The sequence below is a fragment of the Sciurus vulgaris genome, assembly GCF_902686455.1.
Source record: "Sciurus vulgaris genome assembly, chromosome: 10".
In the NCBI taxonomy this organism is placed as follows: domain Eukaryota; kingdom Metazoa; phylum Chordata; class Mammalia; order Rodentia; family Sciuridae; genus Sciurus; species Sciurus vulgaris.
This window is the reverse complement of record NC_136470.1, coordinates 112,284,748-112,307,986: the sequence shown is the minus strand read 5'-3', so window position 1 is coordinate 112,307,986 and position 23,239 is coordinate 112,284,748. Positions and strand designations below refer to the sequence as shown.

The following is a 23,239-nucleotide window of genomic DNA, read 5'->3' as shown; positions in this document are numbered from 1 at the left end:
CCATTTCTTCTTACAGCCACATAGTATTCTATTGTATGGGTATACCCAATTTGTTTATCTGATGGACATTTGAGTTCTTTTCATTTGGGGGCCATTGTGATGAATATGAAACATTGCCAAATGTACATGTTTTTGTGTAGACATATACTTTTATTTCTTGTGGATATATATCTTAGATGATAATTGCTTAATTTCAACGATAACTAACTTTCTGAAGAACCGCTAAACTTTTTTTTAGCATGATTGCATCATTTTACATTCCCACCAGCAAAATATGAGGATTCCAATTTCTCTACATCTTTACCAACACGTTTTTTTTAGTTGTCGTAATGGTTCCTCATTGTGAATCCATGTTTCCCTAGTGACTAATGATATTGAGCACCTGTGTATGTTTATTGGACACTTGTGCATCTTCTTTGGACAAATGTGTATTCAAATTCTTTGCCCACTTTTAAATTGGGCTGTCTTTTTACTGTTAAGTAGTAAGAGTTTTTTTTTTTTTATCATTCTAGATACAAATCCCTCATCAGATAAATGACTTGCAAATATTTTCTCCCATGTTGTAGGTTATGTTTTCCTTGTTAATGGTGTCCCCTGAGGCACCAAATTTTAAAATTTTGAAGTCCAATTTATCTCTTTCTTGTGCTTTTGGTGTTATATCTAAGAACCAGTGCTTAATACAGATTCACAAATACTTACACCTGTGTTTTTTCCTAGGAGTTTTATAATTTTATAAAAGTTCTTAGGGCTGGGGCGATAGCTCAGTCAGTAGAGTGCTTGCCTTGCAAGCACAAGGCCCTGGGTTCGATCACCAGCACCACCAAAAAAAAAAAAAAAGTTCTTAAATTTAGGTCTGTGATCCATTTTGAATTAATTTTTGTATATACCTGAGGTAGGGATCCATATGGAACCACCCCTTTTGCATATAGCTACATAGTTACACCAGTACCATTTTTTTTTTTCCTTAGTTAAATTTTCTTGGCACCACTGTTAAAAATCAGTTGACTATAAAGTAAACATTTTTTGTTTGTTTTCAAAATTTATTTCTTGGTTGAAATACTATTTGTATATATTTCTGAGGTACAGTGTAATGTTTTGATTTTCATATACATTTGTTAGCAATATTCAGGTTCATTTGCATATCTGTCACCTTAAATTCTATCATTTCTTCATTTATTATTTTGCTTCATGCATTAAAATTATATGAGCTAGCCTGGGGTTGTAGCTCAGTGGTTGAGTGCTTGCCTAGCACATGTGAGGCCTTGGGTTCAATCTTCAGCACCACATAAAAATAAATAAATGAGGGCTGGGGAGATAGCTCAGCTGGTAGAGTGCTTGCCTTGCAAGCACAAGGCCCTGAGTTTGATCCCCAGTGCCCCAAAAAAATAAAAATAAAAATAAATAAATAAATAAATAAATAAAATAAAATAAAGGTATTGTCTATCTACAACTAAAAAAATATATTTAAAAAAATTTTATGAGCATTTATTTTTGAACTCTCAATTCTGTTCCATTGGTTCATATGTCTATGCCAGTATCACACTGCTTTGATTACTGTAACATTTGTAATAAGTTTTGAAAATGGGAAGGTTGAGCCCTTCAACTCTGGGCCCTTGTAATTACTATATGAATTTTAGGAGCAGCTTATCAGTATCTGCATAAAAAGCACTTGGTTTTTGACAGAAATTTGGTTGAATGTGTAAATCTTGATAATACTAAGTGCCATCTTGATAATGTTAAGTCTTCCAGTCCATGAATATGGAATGTCTTTCCATTTATTTAGGTCTTTTTCACTTTTTCAGCAATGTTTTGTAGTTTTCAGTGTATTATTACACTAATAAGTATATTAATAAGTGTATTACCTTATTAATAAGTATAATAAGTGTATTACCTTATTTTTTTTGTTGTTAAATATGTTCCTAAGTATTTTAGACTTTTGATGATTATATATGGAAATGTTTTCTTAATTTCATTTTCAGGTTGTCCATTGCTAGGGTCATTTTTTTTTTTTTGGTTGCTAGCAAGTGCTTTACCACAGAGCCACAACCCCAGCCCCATTGCTTGTGTCTTAACGTATTGATCTTGGCCCCAGCAGCCTTGTTCAAATCATTTATTGGTTCTAATTGTGTGTGTGTTCCTTTGAATTTTCTATGTATAAGATCATGTATCTCTGATGTCTTTTCCAGTCTAGATGCCTTTTATTTCACTTATTGCCTAATTGCCCTGGCTAGAATCTCTGGCATAATGTCGAATAAATAGAAGTGTCAAGAGTGGGCATCCTTGTCTGGGGGAGCATTCAGTCCTTCATCATTAAATATGATATTGGCTCTGTGTTGGTTGTAGATATTCTTTACCTGCTTATGAAAGTTCTCTTCTGTTCCTACTTGGTTATATGTCTTTCTCATGAAAGGATGTTGGATTTTGTCAAGTGATTTTATTCAGACTCCATTTAATGATCACGTGATTTTTCATCTGTTTATATGGCACATTGCATTGATTGATTTTCATATGTTGAGCTGATATGATGAAATCTTAATCACAGTATATAATCTATTTTATATATTGCTAGATTTGGCTTGCAGGTTTTTTTTTTTTTTTTAAGATTTTTTACACTTTTCACAAGGAATTCTAGTCTGTGATTTTCTTTTCCTGTAATGTCTTCGAATAATACTATCCTCATAGAATTAATTAGAAGCATTGCTTCCTTTTCTATTTTTGGAAGGAGTTTGTGAAGGATTGCTATTAATTCTTATTTGCATGTTTGGCAGAATTTGCTGGTAAATCAACCTCAAGACCTAGACTTTATCTTTGTGGGAAGTGTTTTGATTACTAATTCAATCTCTGTACTATAGGTCTATTCAGATTTTCCATTTCATCTTGAGTCAGTTTCATTATTATACTATCTTTTTAGGAATAGACCAATTCCATCTAGACTATCTAATATAATTGTTCATAGTATTCCCTTATAGTCATTTTTTATTTCTATAAGATCAATAGTAACTTCCCTTTTTTATTCATTATCTTAGAAATTTGAGTGTTTTGTTTTCTTCATCAACCTAGCTAAAGCTTTGTCCATTTTGGTGATCTTTCCAAAGAGACAATCTTTGTTTTTGCTAATTTGTCTATTGTTTTTCTGTACTCCACTTATTTTTGTTTTAATCTTTATTATTTCCTTCCATCTGCAGGGCTTAGTTTGCTCTTCTCTTTCTCATTTCTTAGGTGGGAGCTTGAGGTTTTTCATTTGAATTTTCTTCTTTTTTCAACATGGACTATGTATTTGGGTTTTCTAGAGGAACAGAATCAACAGGAAGTATGCTTATAAAAAAGGGGATTTATTAGGTTGGCTTACTTGATCAGAAGCTGGATAGTCCACAATGGCTGTCTGGAGGCTGGAGAGAGCTGGAAGAACTAGTAACTGCACAGTGGAGAGGCTGAAGCCCCAGAACAAGAGAGATCAGTGGTGCTACTCTAGTCTGAGACTGAAGGCTTCTGGAAACTTCCTGGAGAATCACTGGTAGAGTCCCCTTTGGAGGAGTGAAGAAGGGGGTGTCCAACATCCTCAGCAGCATTCAAGAACCCATTCAAGAAGAATAGAGCTTGCATCTGCTGATGTTTCCTTGTTGTTCTAACTTTTATTCCATCCAAGCCACCATCCTATTGGACAGTGCTGCCCACACTTAGGGCGGGGCTCCACTTCAGTTGGCTATCCCACCTGCCAGTCATTCCTAGACACACCCTCAATGACATACCCAGAAGCCTCAACAAGCATCCCTTAATTCAATCAATTTGATAATTCAAATTAACAATTACAATAGCCATGAAAGACTTCAGTTATGTCACCTAAGTTTTGGTGGTTGTATTTCATTTTCATTCATCTCAAAGTATTTCCTAATTTCCCATGTGATTTTTAGCTTTAGTACATCAGTTATTTGGAATTTTATTACTTTTTGCATATTGTTCAATTTTCCAAACTTGTACCTGTGATTCTTCTTTTTTTTTTTTTTTTTTTTTAGCTTTTGGGTTTTTGTTTTGTTTTGTTTTGTTTTTGTTTTTGTTTTTGTTTTTTGTACTAGGGATTGAATCCAAGGACCCTTTACCACTGAGCTGTTGGCTATTTTTGTTTTTCATTCCGAAACAGGATAGCACTACATTGCTTAGGTTGGTCTCAAACTTGCAGTCCTCCTTCCTCAGCCTCCCAAGTACCTGAGATTACAGGCATGTGCAAGAACAGCAGTTCTGTTATTGATTTCTTGATTTTTCTATTGAAAACAAACTATATAACCTTTTTTTTTTTTAATTGTAGTTTGTTGGAATTTGAACCCAGTGGCATTTAACCACTGAGCCACATCCCCCAACCTTTTTATTTTTTATTTTCAGGCAGCAACTTTCACTAAGTTGCTGAAGCTGGCTTTGAATTTGTGATCCTCCTACCTCAGTCTCCCTAGCTGTTGGATTACAGGCATGCCACCACCACTGTACCCAGCCTTGTTTTATGGTTTAACATGTAGTTTGTCACCGAGAACGTCCTGTGAAAAATGTATAAGAATTTATATTTTGCTGTTGTTGAATGGAATTTCTATAGATATCTGTGGTGTACAGTCTTGTTCCACTCGCCTATTTCCTTCTGGCTAGGGGTTCTAAATATTATTGAAAGTACAATTTTGAAGTCATCATCTATTACTGTTTAATTGCTTATTCTCTCTTCATTTCTGTCCATTTTTGCTTCATATGCTTTGGAGCTGTTATGTGTATATATTTATAATTGTTTTATCTCCCTGATTGATTCACCCTTTTTTCACTATTAAATATTTTTGTCTCTAGTAACAATTTTTATCTGCAGTGTTTTATCTGATATTATTACAGTAATGCTAGTTCTCTTTTGACTATTAAATTTTAAGTGTATTAGACTTTTTCTTTCAATCTATTTGTGCCTTTGAATCTAAAGTATTTTCTGAACAGCCCATAGTTGGATCCATTTTAAGAATCCATTCTGCTAATACCTGCTTTATGATTAGATGTTTTAATTCATTTATGTGTAATGATGAGGTAGAATTTGTGTTTATCATTTTGATCTTTGTTTTCTGTATGTCTTAATTTTTTGTTTCTCTTCATGTTTGCACTGACTATACAGTTCCTGCTTTAATTCCATTGTTGTTTCTTTTACTATATTTTTGTTTTACTTTCTTAATGGTTGCCTTAGAGATTGCCATTTGTATCTTTTTAAAAAAAAAAAATTGAGTTGTAGATAGACAGCATGCCTTTTTTTTTTTTTTTTTGTATGCTTATTTTTATATGCAGTGCTATGGATCAAACCTAGTGCCTCACATGTGCAAGGCAAGCTCTTTTACACTGAGCCCCAGCCCCAACCCCTGCAATTTGTATCTTAACTTGAAAATATCTAGTTTATATTAATTCCAACAAACTTTTAATTTTATACAAAAACATTGCCTTAATATCATTGCATTGGTGAGCATGGTGGCACATGCCTGTAATCCCAGTGACACGGGAGGCTGAGGCAGGAGGATTGTAAGTATGAGGCCAGTTTCAGCAACTACATGAGGCTCTAAACAACTTAGTGAGACCCTGACTCAAAATGAAAATTAAAAAGGGGTGATGTGGCTCAGTGGTAAATCACTCCTGGGTTCAATTCCCAGTACCAAAAATATAAATAATAAATAAATATGGGACTATATATATATATATATATATATTATATATATCACTCCATTTTCTCTCCCATCATTCTCTGTGATATTATTGCTTTATTCATTTCTTTCAATTTATATAGGACAAAAATGTTTTAAAAAATTATTTTTATCATATTTACTTAGTTACACTTATACATTTACATAATAGATGGTTTCCATCTATTGATATGGATTCAGATTACTGTTGAGTGTCTTTTTGTTTCAGCCTAAATGATTCCCTTTAGTATTTTTTGTTTGTTCAGGGCTTCAAATGACAAATTTTCCTTTATTCTTTTTTTAATCAGGAAATATCTTGATTTATTCTTAATTTTTGAAGGATAGTTTTGATGGATGAATTCTTGCTTGGCATTCTTCCTTTCAGCACATTAACTATATTGTCCCATTGATTATTGACTCCCATGATTAGCAGCAAGTAAGCTGTTAATATCTTTGAGGATTCCCTCATACATAATAAATTGGTTTTTTCTTACTGCTCTGAGGATTCTCTTTAAGAGTTTGAGGATTGTCTATATAACAGTTGATTGTGATATGCCTTAGTGTGAATCTAAGTTCATACTACTTGGAGTTTATTGAACTTCTATAATGTACAGATTCATTCTTTTTTCTTTCTGTTCCTCAGGCTGGATAATCTCAACCATCCTATCTTCAAGTCTTCTGATTCTTTCTTTCACTTCCTCTTATCTGCTCTTGCAATCTTATATAAAAGGAGGGCCTTAAATTCACAATTGGTGGGGAGGAGCTGGTAAGAGTTCAGGGGAGGTAACATTTCAGCCAAGTTTATGAAGGATGAATAGATTTGGCAAAGAAGTAGTGGTGTACTTGCCAAACCAGTTTGTAGTGGCTGGAACTCAGGAATAAGGTTGTGAGTGGTAGAGAGAAACCTTGAGGGTTATACAGGTCAGGCTGAGAATTGGGTTTAAATCTGGAGGCTGTGTTTCTATTTGAAAGATTTTAAGGTGGGAAATGACAGGGGTAAAATAGCAGTGGATGTGGTGCCTAATATCCTGGGCAGCAGAACTAAGGACTAGAATCTTGTCACAAATTATGACTCTAAAATGTACTACCATTGTGACCTTGGGAAGTTATTTACACTCTGTTTCAGATTCCTCATCTATAAAATAGAGATAGTATTATCTACCCCAGAGCTATTCTCAGATTTAAATAAGTAAATTTATGTTAAGCATTTAGAGCTATCTCAACCACATAGTAAGTGCCTAGCAATTACTTGGAAATTCAAGCAATTTTAATGTGAAGATTGAATAATGTTTTAAAAAGATGGTTTTGATAGCACTGTGAAGAAGGGATGGAATCGGGGTAGGGAAATTATAGGCCAAGGGACCTTGAGGTTGTTCATGCAGTTAAGGTATAGGCCTAAGAGCTGCAGTCAGTAGGAACTTATTAGAAATGCAGATTTTCTGGAATGGGGGTCTGACAATGTAGGGTTCAGGAAAATTTGCAAAATCTAGTTGAGCTGAAAATAAATGAGAAACAGAATAAAACGTGACTATGTGGAGGGCTCCCATGGACCAGGTACCAAAGATTAATTGATTTAAACAACAAATTATGTTATTTCTATTTTACAGATGGAAAACTGAGGCTTAGAAGGTCTGAAGTCCTTGCTCAGCTATACAGCTGCAAGAATGTGACCCAAAGCCTATGCTTTTAACCACTCTGCTCATATCAAAATTGGAAAACAACCAAGAGAAAGGAGAATTTCAGAGATCACAAAGTGATAGAATTAGGGTAATTATCTATGGGAATGGAGAGGGGTGTCAATGTTAACTCCCAGGTCTCTTAGTTTGGATAAATGATGTCATTCTTAGATGCAGGCTATATGAATAAAAAAGCAAGTCTAGAGCAAATATTTTTTTCTGACATAAAGAGTTGGAAGTCCCTGTAGGCAAATGGAATGCAGAGGTCATGTAGGTTGGACACTAAGGTTGCAAATACAGATTTGGTAGGTAGGCATAAGTACCCAGGTGAATGTGGCTATAGATGTGGACACGAGTGAGACTATACCAGGCAAGTATATGTAGGAGGTCAGAAAGGGAACCAAGGACAGAACCCTGGGGCACAAGTGGAGGAATAAGCTTCTGCAGAGTAAACAGTAAGAAGACATTGAGCAGAAAGAGATAAAAGAGAAAAGGAAGTAGAGGGCCCATAAATCCCGGAGAAAATTGACTCAAACTCAGCTCAAAAAGTAGCTGGGCCAGTATCAACTGTTGTGGAAAATCTCAGCCATACTGCAAGTCAGAATTTCATTACCTTCCCTTTTACTACCCTCCTTTCCATATGAATAAACAGGGATCCTTGACCCCAAAGGTAAAAAGCTTCTCCCAGGTGGCAGAATGTTAGAAAAGGGGACCCAGGTCTTCTGTAGTCATTAATAAAAGCTTCTCAGGATGCTGACAGGATGCCAGTGTGCATGCCCTATAAAATTTTAATTAGTGAAATTGTACTCCTTAACATGCAACTCAGTGTAAAAGAAGTAATCTTGATGAACTTTGGTCAGTGTGGATTCAGGAAGGTTATCTTACTACTAGAAGTCTAATTCATCATATTTAATGCACTGGTGGTTTTACACCCCCCAAGTGCCTTTAAGTATTTATAATGATTATGATACTTATTGTTGCCTCACCTCAATTCTAATGTCAGAACTAGCATATATGCAATCCAAAATCCTAACTGTGTGGTCTGATGGCAGCTCATACGTGAAAGGGCAGATGTGGATTTAAATCCTGACATATAAGAAAAGAGCTTTTTTGAGTGCTCAACTGCGATCAACATTTTGCATTTGTTGTTTCATTTTATCCTGTCAAGCACCCTCTGATGTACTTATAAGAGTCAGATTTAGTGAACAAATGAGGAAGTTGAGTTTCACAGGGCTAATAACTTTCCAAGGTCCTACAGCTAGTAAGTGTGCAGCTAAGATGTGAAACCCCTGCCCATCTCATCTCACTCCAAAGCCCATATTATTTCCATTAATGATACCAGAATAGAATTAGATTAATATAAGGATGTCATAAAATTCAAATAAGTAAAGCTAAATGAAAGCACTTTAAAATTTTGAGAAGAAAAAAGCTATATGCAGGCAGGCTACTTTTTATTTTTACTATTAATATCAGAAATTATGTCTGAAAATTCTTGGGTTGGTGGTGTAGCTAAGTGGTAGAGCACTTGCCTAGCATAGTATTAGGCCCTGGATTTGATTCCTAGCACTGAAAAAATAAAATAAAATCGCATTCTCAGTAACAGCTTCTCAGAAGAAACCTTTAATATACTACATTTTTTGTTTATAAATGCCTCTACAAGCTCATATTTATACTTACTACTTTATAGAATTATCTTCCCTAGACCATTACTCTTAATATATATACCACACACACACACACACACAAATTTCTCCCTTCTTTGGTACTCTTCTGCTGGGATATAGAGCAGTCCTGACAGAGGAACTAAAAAAGAGCAAGCCTTTAACTGCTCTGTCTAATTGTTTTGTAAAAGAATGTGACTTGGTTATATTCCTTGTATCAGATAACCCCACCATCCACCGTCCTATGACCTTCTTAAAGCTCTGGGAAACCATTGAGAAAAGAATGAACTCAAGCTGGTCCATGGAAACTTGGGAAACTTTCTTGACCTCATACCTGCCATAGGAGCAGACTATGAACAGTTTCATGCCAATTTCAGACTAATCCTTGCAGGCTCTCTTTTCCATTTTACAATAACTTCTCCCATCCTTTCCCAGTCAGCAACCACTATAGTCTGAATGTATCCCCTCAAAATTCTTATGTTGAAACTTAACCACCAGTGTGATATAGTACTAAGTGGTGGGACCTTCAGGAAATGATTTAGAATGGGATTAGTAACTTTAGAAAGGAGTTTGGAGGAAGTGCGCTAGTGCCTTTTGCCCTTCTATCTCTTCTGTGTGGGAACACAGGTTGGTACCTCTACACACACACTAATTTTTTTTTTTTTTTTTTTTTTGGTCATTCTGTCTTTTCTACCATGTGAGGATACCATAAGAAAACACTGCTCAGAACTGTGAAAAATGAATTTCTGTTCTTTTAAGTTACCTAGTCTAAGACATTTTGTTACAGTACCACACATGGACTAAGTAGCCTCTGTCCCCGTTATATCCATGTCTGTTATTCAAGAGATACAGATGTGAGAATTTGAGTGTTTTGTCGATTAAAGAACCATCAGTTAAAATCAGACTCATGGGTGAGCCCAAACTGCCAATATGCGAGCTTCCGACTGTGTTTTTCTAAGCCTTCCCCACCTTTAGCATCCAAATATCAAAATCTTACATTATGTGAAATAAAGAAAGATGGTCCTTAATGTACCTACTATAGCCTAATCACAACAGAGATTATAGGTACAATCTCCCTTGAGCAAAAAGGAAGGTTTCACATATTCTTTCTGTAATGAATTCCTTTAATATAATCCACCAAACCTTGGGAAAGAAATGGGATGTCAGAGGTAATTTCTAAGCAGTAAGGGGAAAAAATTTTAGGCAAGTGGGTCCTGATCCCAAAGTATACTTCCCACCCTCCTTCCTGAAAGGGGTCCCAGTATGGTTCACCACCATTCTGTTTTAATACATTCAGAATGGCTACCAATGACTAATAAGTTCCTTTCCTGCAGAAATTCAGACAGGTCAGATAACTATATTTCTGATAAGTGCCAAGGTTTGGAAGAATCAGATGTCCTTTGTCTGATAAGGCAAGAGGTCAGATACAATTAAAGCAGAAAGTTCAGAAAGATATTACAGGTGCATGCTGATAGTAGAGGTTATGGTGGCCTTGTAAATTCCAGTGACTTGGAAAGAAAACCACAAGGAACGATCATTGACAAATGATTATGTGCTTTAATATATATTACTGAAACAAATTGAGGGTACATCATTTGTCTGAAGGTATTTAGCTAGAATTACAACTTCTCTCTTTTATGTTGTTGATGTAGAAATACTTGCTGAAAGAGTATATAAAGCCAGGCCTAGTGGTGCACTTGTGGATTCCCAATGACATGGGAGGCTGAGACAGGATGATCAAAGTTCAAGACCAGTCTCCACCTTTTAGCATGGCCCTAAGCAACTTGATGAGACACTGTCTCAAAATAAAAATAAAAAGGGTTAGGAATGTAACTCGTGGTAGAGCGCCTCTGAGTTCAATTCCCAATATCAAATAATAATAATAATAATAATAGATGCAGATTTAAAATTACATGAACATGATAGGAAGTACAAGGTTAAAACTTAACTCATATGAGAATGATTGGTTTATTTGCAAACTAAAGTCAGGTCATGTGTGATTGTAATGACAATCCTTGCCAGGAACACCAGTTAAAATTATTTTAAGGCTGTTCTGATTTTACTGGTTTCTATACATTCCTAATAAATGATTTTACTATCCTTAGGACATTCTTGTGGTTTAAATGCATTATGTCCTTTTTGTAGTGCTTTTCAATTTATGGCCAAACATACTCAGAAAGGGTCATATTTAGTTCAATCCACTGATTTCAACATTTTTGGTTGCCTGCACTTAATAAGCTGTGTATCTGATGTCTTCTTTTATTTTCATTACCAGAAACCACAGAAATAAAGGGAAAATAATATAACAGTAATTCCAAATCAAGCTCTGACATAGCTTCCTAAGAAAAAGAAGATCAGACTCTGCTTTGACCTATCTTAAGTTTTAAAAAATCACATTTGAGGCAGCGTTAATTATGCAAATTGGTGTGCAGAAATCTCAGATCTTCCCTGATAGTCTTCTTCATATAATATACTTACATATTGACATATTACATATATATATATATATATATATATATGATATTAACATAGGAAAAAGAACCTAAAGGAAATCTGGTCCTGTAGAATTAGTAATATAGGCCTTGGAGCTAGAGTGACTGGACTCATATCCCATCTTCTGTCCTTGCTACCTTTGTGACCTTGGGCAAATTATTTAGCTTCTTTGTGTCTTAGTTCCTTTATACGTGAGATGGTAATACTGAGAATATTATTTAGAACTGGTATGAGGATTATGTGAAGGGGTATTTGTAAAGCGCTTTGAACAATGCTTGGTACAAAACAGATGCTCAGTGAATAGCTCACAGTAAATGTGAACTGCTGTACTCGTCCTTCAGTAAATGGTAAATTTTACATTTATAGTTGTAGAGTTTGGTTCTTAAGTCAAGCCAGCTGCCATTCAAGACATCACAGAGCTGTGAAGTTTTTACTGAGTGCATGTTCCTTCATGTTTATCTGGGATTCTCCTGCCCTCCTTTTTAATGTTACCTTCAGTCCCCTTATGAGGTCATTAAAAACCTGTGGTCACTAGTCAGTCACTTGCTCCCCACTTGCTGGGGATTGATCCACTTGCATTTAATGATGCAAATTCAAGGTCACTTTCAGAGCAGAGAGCCGTGATTTTAAGAGATTTCCATTGAGGCTTTAAAAATATATACTTTTTTTCCTGCCAAGAGTCTAAGTGGCTTCCATGAAATTCCATGGGATTGCATTTCTTGATCTGATGAGGATTAATATTGTAGGAAGCTCCTCATTTTTAAATCCTAAAAAAGGTCAGTATTCCTTTTTTAAAAATCCTTGTGAGCCCAGATTTTTATTATCTGGTTTTATGGGAACCATCAGCTTGGTTTTAAAGGTATGTTCACAGATTCTTGGGTACTTCTCCCCTTAATTCCTCTCCCCTTGAGTGTCACTGGACTGAGTCATTCCCTTGTAGTGAATGAATATGGTGAAAGTGATAGGATGATACTTATTTTTTTTATTAATTTTGTAAATTCTAGTTAGTTGCACATGACAGTAGAATGCATTTTTATGTTTTGATAGATCATACATAAATGGAGTGATACTTCTGATATTAGGTTATAAAAACACTGGGGCTTCTGACCTACATGTGCTCTCTTGCTCTTCTTTGTCTGGAATCACGTTCTGGAGGAATTCAGTTGCTATGTTATAAGGACACTTAGGAAGCCAATGGAGAGACCCATATGGTGAGGAAGTGAGGTCTGCCAAAAGTCATATGAATGAGCTTGGAAGCATACTCTCCCCTAGTAGCTTTGAAATGACTGTCAGCTTAACTACAACTTCACAAGAGACCATGAGACACAAACACCCAGCTAAGCTACTCAGGATTCTTGACCCTCAGAACTATGTGAAGTAATAAACATTGGTTATGTTAAGCATCATTTATGAAAAATAAATCTATGTGTACATTTCTTCAGCAAGACCAAGTAACATTGCCACACACAGATTTACAATAGAGGGATGGTTACATGTTGTATATCATAGTAAGTGTAGTAAGAGTTTTATTTTTCTTTTGTAAAGCAAAAGTGACCCCATCCTGATATCATTTTTATTCTTTATTGTTGGCACATCTCCTTGATATGTACTAGAGCCTAGTCTCCTTTCTCTAGTAATTGTACAAAAATCATTTGTAAATCCTTCCATTTTCTTCAGTGGTTCTGCCTCTGAAGAAATCAACAAATTGAAGACTCTCCTTATGAAAAAATTATTAAGGTTCTTGGTGTTTTGCCTTATTAAAAAATAGAGTGGCTGAATGTGGAAGCAATAAGGTGGCATATATTTTTTCATCTGAAGCTATTCTAGTACTGAAACCAGCAAGACTCAGTTTGTCTTAGAATTTTATGAAGCTTACACCTCATCATATTTTAAATTATAATAAATAACTTCTGCTATTTGGCAGTTTTAGGTAGAAAGCATTGAATGAAACTGCTTTTCATCTATTGATAAAACTGGAGTCTGAATCAAATAAACTTCTTCAATATAAATGCTACAATCTGATTTCTGCAAGTCTTTGAATATTTAAAAACTTTCTTCTAAAGCTGGTCCTGGATCTCAGGCAACAGCTACTTCCTTTGGAAATTAGGTGTAAATCTATTATGTTTAGGTCAGAGATAAGTTTGTGTGCCTTCTCTAAGGCCATGAGAATTTGCCACAGTCCATGATCATAGTTTGAAAAGCATTATCTGGTCAATTGCTAATACTTAGTGAAATGCATTCTTTTATCTCCAGATAACTTCACTTTTTTCTTTGCATTAAGACATTTCATTCAAGAAATGACTCTTGATAATTTCTTAATTAAAAATTTTAAGTACAATACATAGTTTGGTAATCATTCCCAAATTATTGCTTAGAGATTTAATTCTTAAGTAGTACTAAGACACTCCCTCACCTTTTTAAATGCTCCTCAGCTGGATGTTATTCAGCCATCATATCAAGTTACTGATATAACATGTGTTCTTAATTTAAGATCCTTATGGCTTGGAATTTTCTGTTGCACATTAGTTTAAATTTGCAAGCAAGTAAGAGTAACATATTTCCTGACTCTCCATAAGGTTAAACATGTGAACTGAAAATAGAATAAGAGAAAATCAAGTATGGTAATTTACTTTCTGTAGTACTATAATTGAGCACTAGAGCATATGGTCAAAATCTTCACTATTAATTAGGTAATCACAGAAAATTCCATATGGATGATTTGTGAATATTCCAAATTCAGACTGAGAATTTGCTTCTTTTTCATATTTTCTTCCTAAACACCATTTTCTTAAATGGTATATAGATCTCTATTAATATTTGCAACTCGGTAATGTTTAAGAGCTTTGACATTTCTTAATGTCAGTAATTTACATATTGAGATTTGACATATATTTGGACTCATGTTAAGTCAACTGTTCTAGTCATCATCATTTAAAAAAATAGAATAGTCTCTCTCAAGTATGAAAGGAAAAAAGTAATTCCTTCTCATTCATTTATTTATTCAGGTTCCCACCCTATCAAACATACATGCATATACTTATACCTACACATAATGGAAGCTTTCCTTCTCACTTTGTTTGACTTACTCCTATCCAACAGTCAAAACTCAACTCAGATACTTCCTCCTCCTCCTCCTACCATTGCAGGTTGGTTTCTGTACTTGCCTCTGCCAACTTCAACCACAATGGAATTGTTTTTTTATTCCAGTCCCCTGTTCCATTAAACCATGACTTCTTCACCTTGGGACTGCATTTTTTGTTTCTGAGTCCCCAGTACCTATGCCTGGCATAGCCCAAAATACTAGTGAAGTGCCTCAACAAATAATTTCACCCTTCAGGCTAGCTAGAAGATGAGTTTAGACGCTATTGTGAACAGCTTTTTTCTGCTATAACCAAAAGTCCTGAAAAGAATAATTTTAGGGGAGAAAAAGTTTATTTCAAGGCTCATGGTTTCAAGAGAAGACTGACTCCAGGCAGAAACATCATGGTGGAAGACAATGGCAGAGGGAAGCAGCTCACATGATGATCAGAAAGCAGAGAGAGACTGTACTTGCCAGACACAAAATACCTCAAAGTCACACACCTAGAGACCCATCTCCTATAGCTTTACCCTACCCGCCTTCAGTTGCCACTCAGTTAAACCCATCAAGGGATTAATTCACTGATTGGGTTAAGGCTCTCCTAACCCAATAATTTCTCCTCTAAACCTTCTTGCATTGTCTCACACATGAGCTTTGAAGGAGACACCTCACATCCAAACCGTAACAGAAGCTGTTTTATATCATTCATTAAATCAGCAAGAGTCTCATTGCAGCCAGAGTTTCAGAAACCCAGCAAGTCAGGAACAATGCTACTCTGAGGCTTATAACTCCTTCAGGGATTATACAAGCCCACATACAAACTGGGGAAACCACAAGCTCAGGCATCCTCCCTCCCCAAATCCTTGCTGCCTAACAGTTTTGTGCTATCTGTGGGCCTCGACCAACTCCATGTAAGGGAACCCTCCAAAACTTTTTGATTAGAAGAACTACAAAAAGCAAAATATGTAGACAAATCTCTAAACAAAATTCAATTACATGAATCATGCTTAGTGGTTAAAAACATTACTTTTTTACTCAAGTGAGAGGTTGGCTACATTTGCCTGGAAAATAGAGTAGTGACAAGCACAAAAAATACCTCCAAAGTAGTTCAACAGAGTGGGTCCAGAAGAGCAGTGTGCAGTGGGTCTGTGAGAAGCTTCACTTCTCAGCTGTCAACCAGAAGGAGGACTTTCTAGAGATCCTGGGGGTAGGGTTTAAATAAACGGAGGTTGTGCCCCTTGAAGTACTCTTACTTTTTAGTCCAAAAGATGCCATCCCTATGCATAGTAGTTGAGGTCAAAAGAATATTTAGATACACTTAGAGCATAGTCTTCCCTGTTTAATTATAGAATCTCCTTGTTCTTAACTGGCCTGGCTAGCTCCTCTATCAGTTATGTTCATGTAGCTCATGCCTTAAGGGTCCATTTAAACTCTTGGGACTGTGTCGCCGCCCGCAGCAATTTGTTACCACCTGCAGCAACAATTGCGCGGGTATTTATTGGAGGTGGACTGGAAACTGAGCTACTTCTATTATCTTTCTCTTTAGTGTGCTGCTTTCTTGCTTGTTCACTTGTTCCCTAGCTTATAGAGGAAGAAAGGCTTTGAGAGGAGAGAGGCTTTGCATAAGAGAGAAAGAGAGACTTTGCTTAAGAGAGAGAGACTACACTTTCAGAGATCTGTATCTTCTTAAAGTCCTGCATCCTGCAAACTAAAGGTGCGTGCTATCAGTGCGTGCTAAAGGCGTGTCTATGGTGTATCCCTCGAACTGTGATCTGTGATCTGTGATCTGCCATCTGCCTTCTGCGATCTATCAGAGGCGCTGCTTCTCCGTGCTTAATCCGCGATGCTTCCTATAGGTGCCTGTCTTATATGTCTAAGGCAGCCAATGAGCTTAGGATTAGCACGATTCAGGCATGCCCCTTGGTACCAATCAAGAAAGAATGAGGAATATCTGTTGATCACTAGCGCAGAGGAGACATTAACTAATCAGGCAAAAGTAGATCACGCCGTGTTAACACTAACTATGCGCCACCTCTTGGCTCAATGCCAGCCACCATCTTAGGGTTACCCAAACATGTCTTCTGCAGGACTGTAACTCCTAAGACTTTCTTTTCTTCCTTGGAAAATATAAGCCTTTTCATTTTATTCATCAGAGGCTTAAACTAGCAGAGTGGACTATACTCCAGGTTTGTGCCCAGAGTTTTGGACTGAGCAGTTGATATGCAGCTTAAGTTCAGGCTCCATGGCAAACCAGACACTATTCTTAAATTGGGTTTTCAATTCCTGAGCCTTCTTCCTAATTTGATAAATGAAAATTAGTAATATTGCTCAGGGCCCTTGGCAGAAGTATTTGGTATCACTTTGCAAACTAAAAACTGTCCAACCCCCTCTCTGGTGCACTGGAAACATTGCATTCTAAATACCCTGAGCCCTTTAGGCAATGATAGTCTCATGAAACTAGGAGAATATTTGTCTGATAGTGTGTTTCTCAACTAGGCAGCAACTCTCTCCTTCACTTATCTCTTAGGCTTTTCACTTCCTTATTGTAGTTGGTCTCCAGGGAAATCACATGCTTTTTCTCCTGTTCAGCCACGTTTTTTCCATTTTTTTTTAAATTTATTTTTCTATTTGTTCTAATTAGTTATACATGACAGTAGAATGCATTTTGACACATCATACATAAATGGAGTATAACTTCTCATTTGTCTGGTTGTACATGATGCAGAGTTACACAGGTCATGTAATCATATATGCACATAGGGTTAGAATCAATAAATGGGATGGAATCAAACTAAAAAGCTGGAGGAGCTCAACCAGTGAGCAGGCGAGGAAGGGGCGGGTGCTGGAGTCCCAGAACCTTGTAGAGAATGAGCTAAAGGAGAAGGCAACAAGGCCTGAGTGCTGGAAACATGGACGACAACACACGGAGTGCTCCTCTGAAGCAATTAAGTTAGATCCCCAGAACACATGCTCTATGGCATTCCATCTGCAACCTATGCCAAGAAAGGAGACTACCAAAAGGCTTAGGAGGATGGCTGCAAAACTGTTGACCTGAAGTCTGACTGGGGCAAGGGCTATTCACAAAAAGAAGCAGCATTTGAATTCTTAAACCAATTTGAAGAAGTCAAGCAAACCTATGAGTAGGGTTTAAAACATGAAGCAAATAACCCTCAGCTCAAAGAGGGTTTACAAATATGGAGGCCTGATTGGCAGAGAGGAAATTCATGAATCCTTTCAACATGCCTGATCTTTATCAGAAGTTGGAGGGTGATCCCAGGTACGAGGGCACTGCTTAGCCATCCTACCTACCCAGAACTGATAGAGCAACTACGAAACAAACTGTCATACTTGGCCACGAAACCACAAGATCCCCAGATCATAATCACTCTCAGTGTCCTCATTGGGGTTGATCTAGGCAATATGAATGAGGAAGAAGAGCCTGCAACACCTCCACCACCACCTCCCCCCAAAAAGGAAACCAAGCCAGAGCTGATGGAAGATCTCTGAGAGAATAGGAAGCAGCCACTGAAAGAAAAAGAGCTGGGGAATGATGCCTACAAGAAGGAAGACTTTGACACAGCTGTGAAGCATTACAGCAGAGCCAAGGAGCTGGACCCCACCAACATGACTTATGTTACCAATCAAGCAGCGGTATACTTTGAAAAGGGAAACTACAATAAATGCTGGGAGCTTTGTGAGAAGGCCATCAAAGTGGGGAGAGAGAACTGAGAAGACTATCAATAGATTGCCAAAACTTATGCTCGAATTGATAACTCCTACTTCACAGATGAAAAGTACGAGGATGCCATCCATCCATTTCTACAAGTCACTGGTGCAGCGCCAAAACCCAGAACCCCAGATATGCTCAAGAAGTGCCAGCAGGCACAGAAAATCCTGAAGGAGCAAGAGTGTCTGGCCTACATCAACCCAGACCTGACATTGGAGGAGAAGAACAAGGCAATGAGTGTTTTCAGAAAGGGGAATACCCCCAGGCCATGAAGCACCATTCAGAAACCATTAAGTGGAATCCACAAGATGCCAAACTGTACAGCAATCGAGTTGCCTGCTACATCCTACTCCTGGAGTTTCAGCTTGCACTCAAGGATTGCGAGGAATGTATCCATCTGGAGCCAACTTTTATCAAGGATTACACACAGAAAGCAGTTGCCCTAGAAGCCATGAAAGACTACACAAAAACCATGGATGTGTACCATAAGGCATTGGACCTGGACTCCAGTTGTAAGGAGGCAGCAGATGGTTACCAGCACTGCATAACAGTGCAGTACAACCAACATGACAGCCCTGAGGATGTCAAGCGACAGGCCATGGCTGACCCTGAGATGTAGCAGATAATGAGTGACCCAGCCATGTGTTTCATCCTGGAACAGATGCAAAAGGAACCCCAAGCACTCAGCAAACACTTAAAGAATCCTGTAATAGTGCAGAAGATCCAGAAGCTCATGGTATGGGTCTGATCGCAATTCGGTGATGACTTGTTCATCTCTTCCCTTCACCCTCTTGGAAAGATGAACTGGGATGGCAGCAAGCAGCATGGTGCAGGGAGAGAGGGAGAAAGAACAGCCTGTCTTTATATTTATACTTGCCTATATGGAAGACTCATACAGCTGCTGCCTTGGACCCTCTGAGCACTTGCATGGTCTCTTCACTGCTGCCCTTGGGTTCCATGTCTCCTTCCGTGCTCCCTCAGTCGCTACCTCTGCTGCTCCCCAAAGTTATTTTTTTATTTGAGGCAGAGGGCATATGTGTGTGGGGGGTGTTCTTTCCAACCTGGGGTCCCAGCCATCTTCACATTGTTAAATCCACGCCTTCTCCAATAAAATAAGCCAATCAGGTGTGGTGACAAAAAAATAAAAAACAATTAAAAAGCTTCTTCACAGCAAAGCAAACAATAATGTAAACAGAGCCTACAAAGTGGGAAAAAGTCTTTACCACATACACTTCGGATAGAGTATTAATCTCCAGGATATTCAAAGAACTTAAAAAACTTTAAACACTAAAAAATCAAATACCCAATCAATAAATGGGCTAAGGAACTGAATAGACCCTTCACAGAAGAAGAAATACAATCCATCAACAAACATATGAAAAAATGTTCAACACCTCTAGCAATTAGAGAAATGCAAATTAAAACCACACTGAGATTCTCAGTTCAGTCAGAATAGCAATCTTCAAGAATACAAGCAACAATAAATGTTGGTGAGGATGTGGGGAAGAAGATACACTCATACATTGCTGGTGGGACTGCAAATTGGTGTGACTACTATGGAAAGCAATATGAAGATTCCTAGGAAGCTTGGAATGGAACCACTGTTTGACCCAGTCATCCCACTCCTAGGTTTGTACCCAAAGGACTTAAAAAATCAGCATGCTACAGTGATGCAACCACATCAAAAGCAACTTTTCGAAAGTATTTTATATAGCATTTGTATACTATACCAGAAAGATTTCTTTGACCATCTAGTTCGTATATTACCATAAAGCAAACATAAACTTTAAAGAATCCTTAAATAAATTTTTTTTGCTGCCAAAACTACCTTCTCTCCATGCTCTTAATACAGTTTGTTATCATGCAGTATAGGATATCAAACTTGGATTCAAAATCTAGCTTTTCTGCTCAAAAACTGTGATCTTGTTTAGCTTCTTGTTTCCCATCTGTGGAATGGGGGATGAGGAGTAATGACAATAATCATATGTACTTTGTTGAATTTTTGTGAAACTGAATGAGGTCAGGTATGTGTGAGCAGCAAGAGGAGTGCCCGGCTCATTGGAGCTGTTTAGTTAACATCATTTTATTGTGACTTGATATCTGGTTTGAGATTTTGGCACCCTGTAATTCCACACTACCACTCCCCGCACCCCATGAACCTATAACATGACATCCACTCAGCAATTATCCATGGCAGGAATACACTCAAGCGCTGCTGCCTTCAGGAATTGGCTCTCCCTGGTCAAGGCTCCCTGTGTAGCATGCTTCATAATTAATTATTCCTGCAGTCCTCTGCCTTCCATGGTCATCTTCTGCCCCTTTCTGAACAGCAGCACCCAATCATGTAGTATGGTGCTGTCACAGAAGTGCAGTGTCAGCAAACCAGAGCTTTCTAAGCCTCTTCATCATGAGTCTGGGGCCTGCTATGCCCTGCTTCCAACACTGGGCCTTCTTTCCTTGAAACTGTTACCCAAGGAGTTCCCTGAGAGGGAGACCTTGATTCAGAAAAGGGAAGTCCTTAAAGTACATTAAGGTAAAGAATTTCAGTTGGTAGTCAGTAGAGGCACAGAGATTTGTTTAGGAAAATAAGGGATACACATTCAAGAGAAAATGCAGGTCATGGGGATGGGAGAAGAGAGAGAAAGGTACGTAGGGTTCCTGGCCCCACTTATTTTATTTTATTACTTATTCATTCATTTATTTTGGGAGAGTAAAGTACTGGGGATTAAACCCAGGGGAGTTCTGCCATGGAGCTAGATCCCCAGTTCTTTTTATTTTTTATTTTGAGACAAATTCTCCCTAAGTTGCTTAGGGCCTCACTAAGTTGCTGAGGTTGACCTCAAACTTGCTATCCTCCCACTTTAGCCTCCTGAGTTGCTGGGATTATAGACATATGCCACTGTGCCCAGCTCCTGACTTCTCTTTTAAAGGAAACTTGGTCCAGAGTGGGCTTAGAAGGTATGTGAGGACATTAGTGTGGTTGTTCTCAGGATCCTTAGGTTGACATGATCTCCATTATCTGATAAGTAGATAATATTAGAAAGTCCCCTAAATTACAAGTTTATTAAAATGTTTTTTACTTAATCTGTTTATTGGTGGGCTGATTAACAGTGCACAGGTAACTTTTCGTAAGTGGGTGAATTTATGGTTAACTTTAAGATTAACAGATTTCCCAGAAATTTGGGCATGAATAATCTGAGAAACTGGATTAGAGAGTCACAGGCCTAGAAAGATATATAGAAACTCAGATAAAATTATATTTTCTTGTCCTTTCTTTATGTTTCCTTTTTATTTTTATTTTTTAAAAATTTCTCTGTCCTTAACAAGTGAGGGAATGAGTTGTGGATATGTTTGCTGTACTAGTGATGCTTTAGGAGGCCAATATGGCTAAAGTAAAAAGGTGGAAGAACAGAATGATGGGACTGGTAGAGAGGAGTTATGTAAAGCTTTACAGACTATGACGAAGGACTGGGTTTCATTACAAGTGCGATGGGATGCTGTTGGAAAAATGAAGGCAAGGGAGAGCTGTAATCCAATTTATGTTTAAAAGTATCACCCTGGCTCTGGAGGGATGGTGGCAGGAAAAAGGATAAGCAAAAAAAACTCCTAATGGCATACACACCATTATTTGGTGACCTGAAATGTAGGTAGTACAGGGCAATGAATTTTAATACAAGTCATTAAGTTTTATCCTAGCATGAATTCAGCTCTCAGTTCAGATCTTCAGAGATGAGTAGTCTCATGGAAGTCACTGAAATCCAACTTAGTGAGGCTCTCAGCAACTTAGCAAGACCATGTTGCTAAATAAAATACTAAAAAGCATGGGGGGGGGGCTGGGGTTGTAGCTCCGTGGTAGACCACTTGCCTAGCATGTGTGAGGCACTGGGTTCAATTCTCAGCACTGCATACAAATAAATAAAGTTCCATTGACAATTAAAAAAAAAAAATTATCTGTCCTACTTCAGAATTACATTGGCCTAAATGTGGAGGAAGCAGTACAGTTTATAAATATTTCATTTGCAAGGCTGCAGCTTTAAGTTACTAAAATGACAGGTTGTTGCAATGAGGAAAATCAAACAAATAAACAAAAATTCTAGTTTTGTCCAATTCTATTGTAAGACCATGGCAAAAGACCCCTCGGTAGGAAGGGGGAGATGCCTAAAATCAAGGAATGCAAAACTAAAAAAACCTTAAGTTTAGAAAAGTAAATGAGTCACATTATATGAGAAAATTTGAAAAAATATTTTGAAATGTTTTAAAATTAAGGTTAATATCCAATATTATCTTTTTGTTTCCCTCTAATATTTTGGCATATATTTATACACATATTTATTCAAGTAAATATAATAGAAATAATTTATGTATAATTCTTTTTGAGTAAAATTGTTAATATATTTTTAAATAAGTACAGTTTTTATTTTATTATTGATAAAACATATCATGAGCACTTTCCCATGGTAATAATACCTGTTCTTCAGAAACACTGCATAAACTATCCTTAAAAAGCTTCATTTTTGGGTATTTCATAATGCATTTTATCATCCTATACCTCCTCATTTTAGCTAATTTCATTGTTTTTCTGTTTTCAATAATTCTGTGAGATCAATACTGCTATATAAAACTCTGTTCACATCTCTGATTATTTCTTTAGGATAAAATTCAAGAATTGGCATTATTGGGTCAAATATTGGTCCTATGTTATTATTAGACACAGGAGCTAGAGGTCAGAGAGAGAAAGAAAGATGGCCATTTCATGGAGTATCATGGTCATATTTTCTCTATTATAGATGTTTATATGGGATATTGCTTTGTCATCTGTGTCCAGAAAGGCCAGATGGAATTAAATTCAGGATTTTATCAGGTCATTGGAGTGCCAGCCTTCCTGGAGAAAAAAGCTTAGAGTCACTTTTTTAGTCTAC

The 23,239-nt window shown here is 37.1% G+C and overlaps 1 protein-coding gene and 1 pseudogene across 3 annotated transcripts in view; both read left to right on the top strand.

Annotated features, from left to right (window-relative positions):
• Nucleotides 1-23,239, top strand: part of PPM1L (protein phosphatase, Mg2+/Mn2+ dependent 1L) — a 335,120-nt gene that overhangs the window by 286,153 nt on the left and 25,728 nt on the right. The gene's annotated exons all lie outside the window — the stretch shown is intronic.
• LOC306670421 (stress-induced-phosphoprotein 1-like) lies at nt 17,310-19,395 on the top strand (annotated as a pseudogene). The gene has a single exon. The product of its transcript is annotated as a stress-induced-phosphoprotein 1-like (transcript).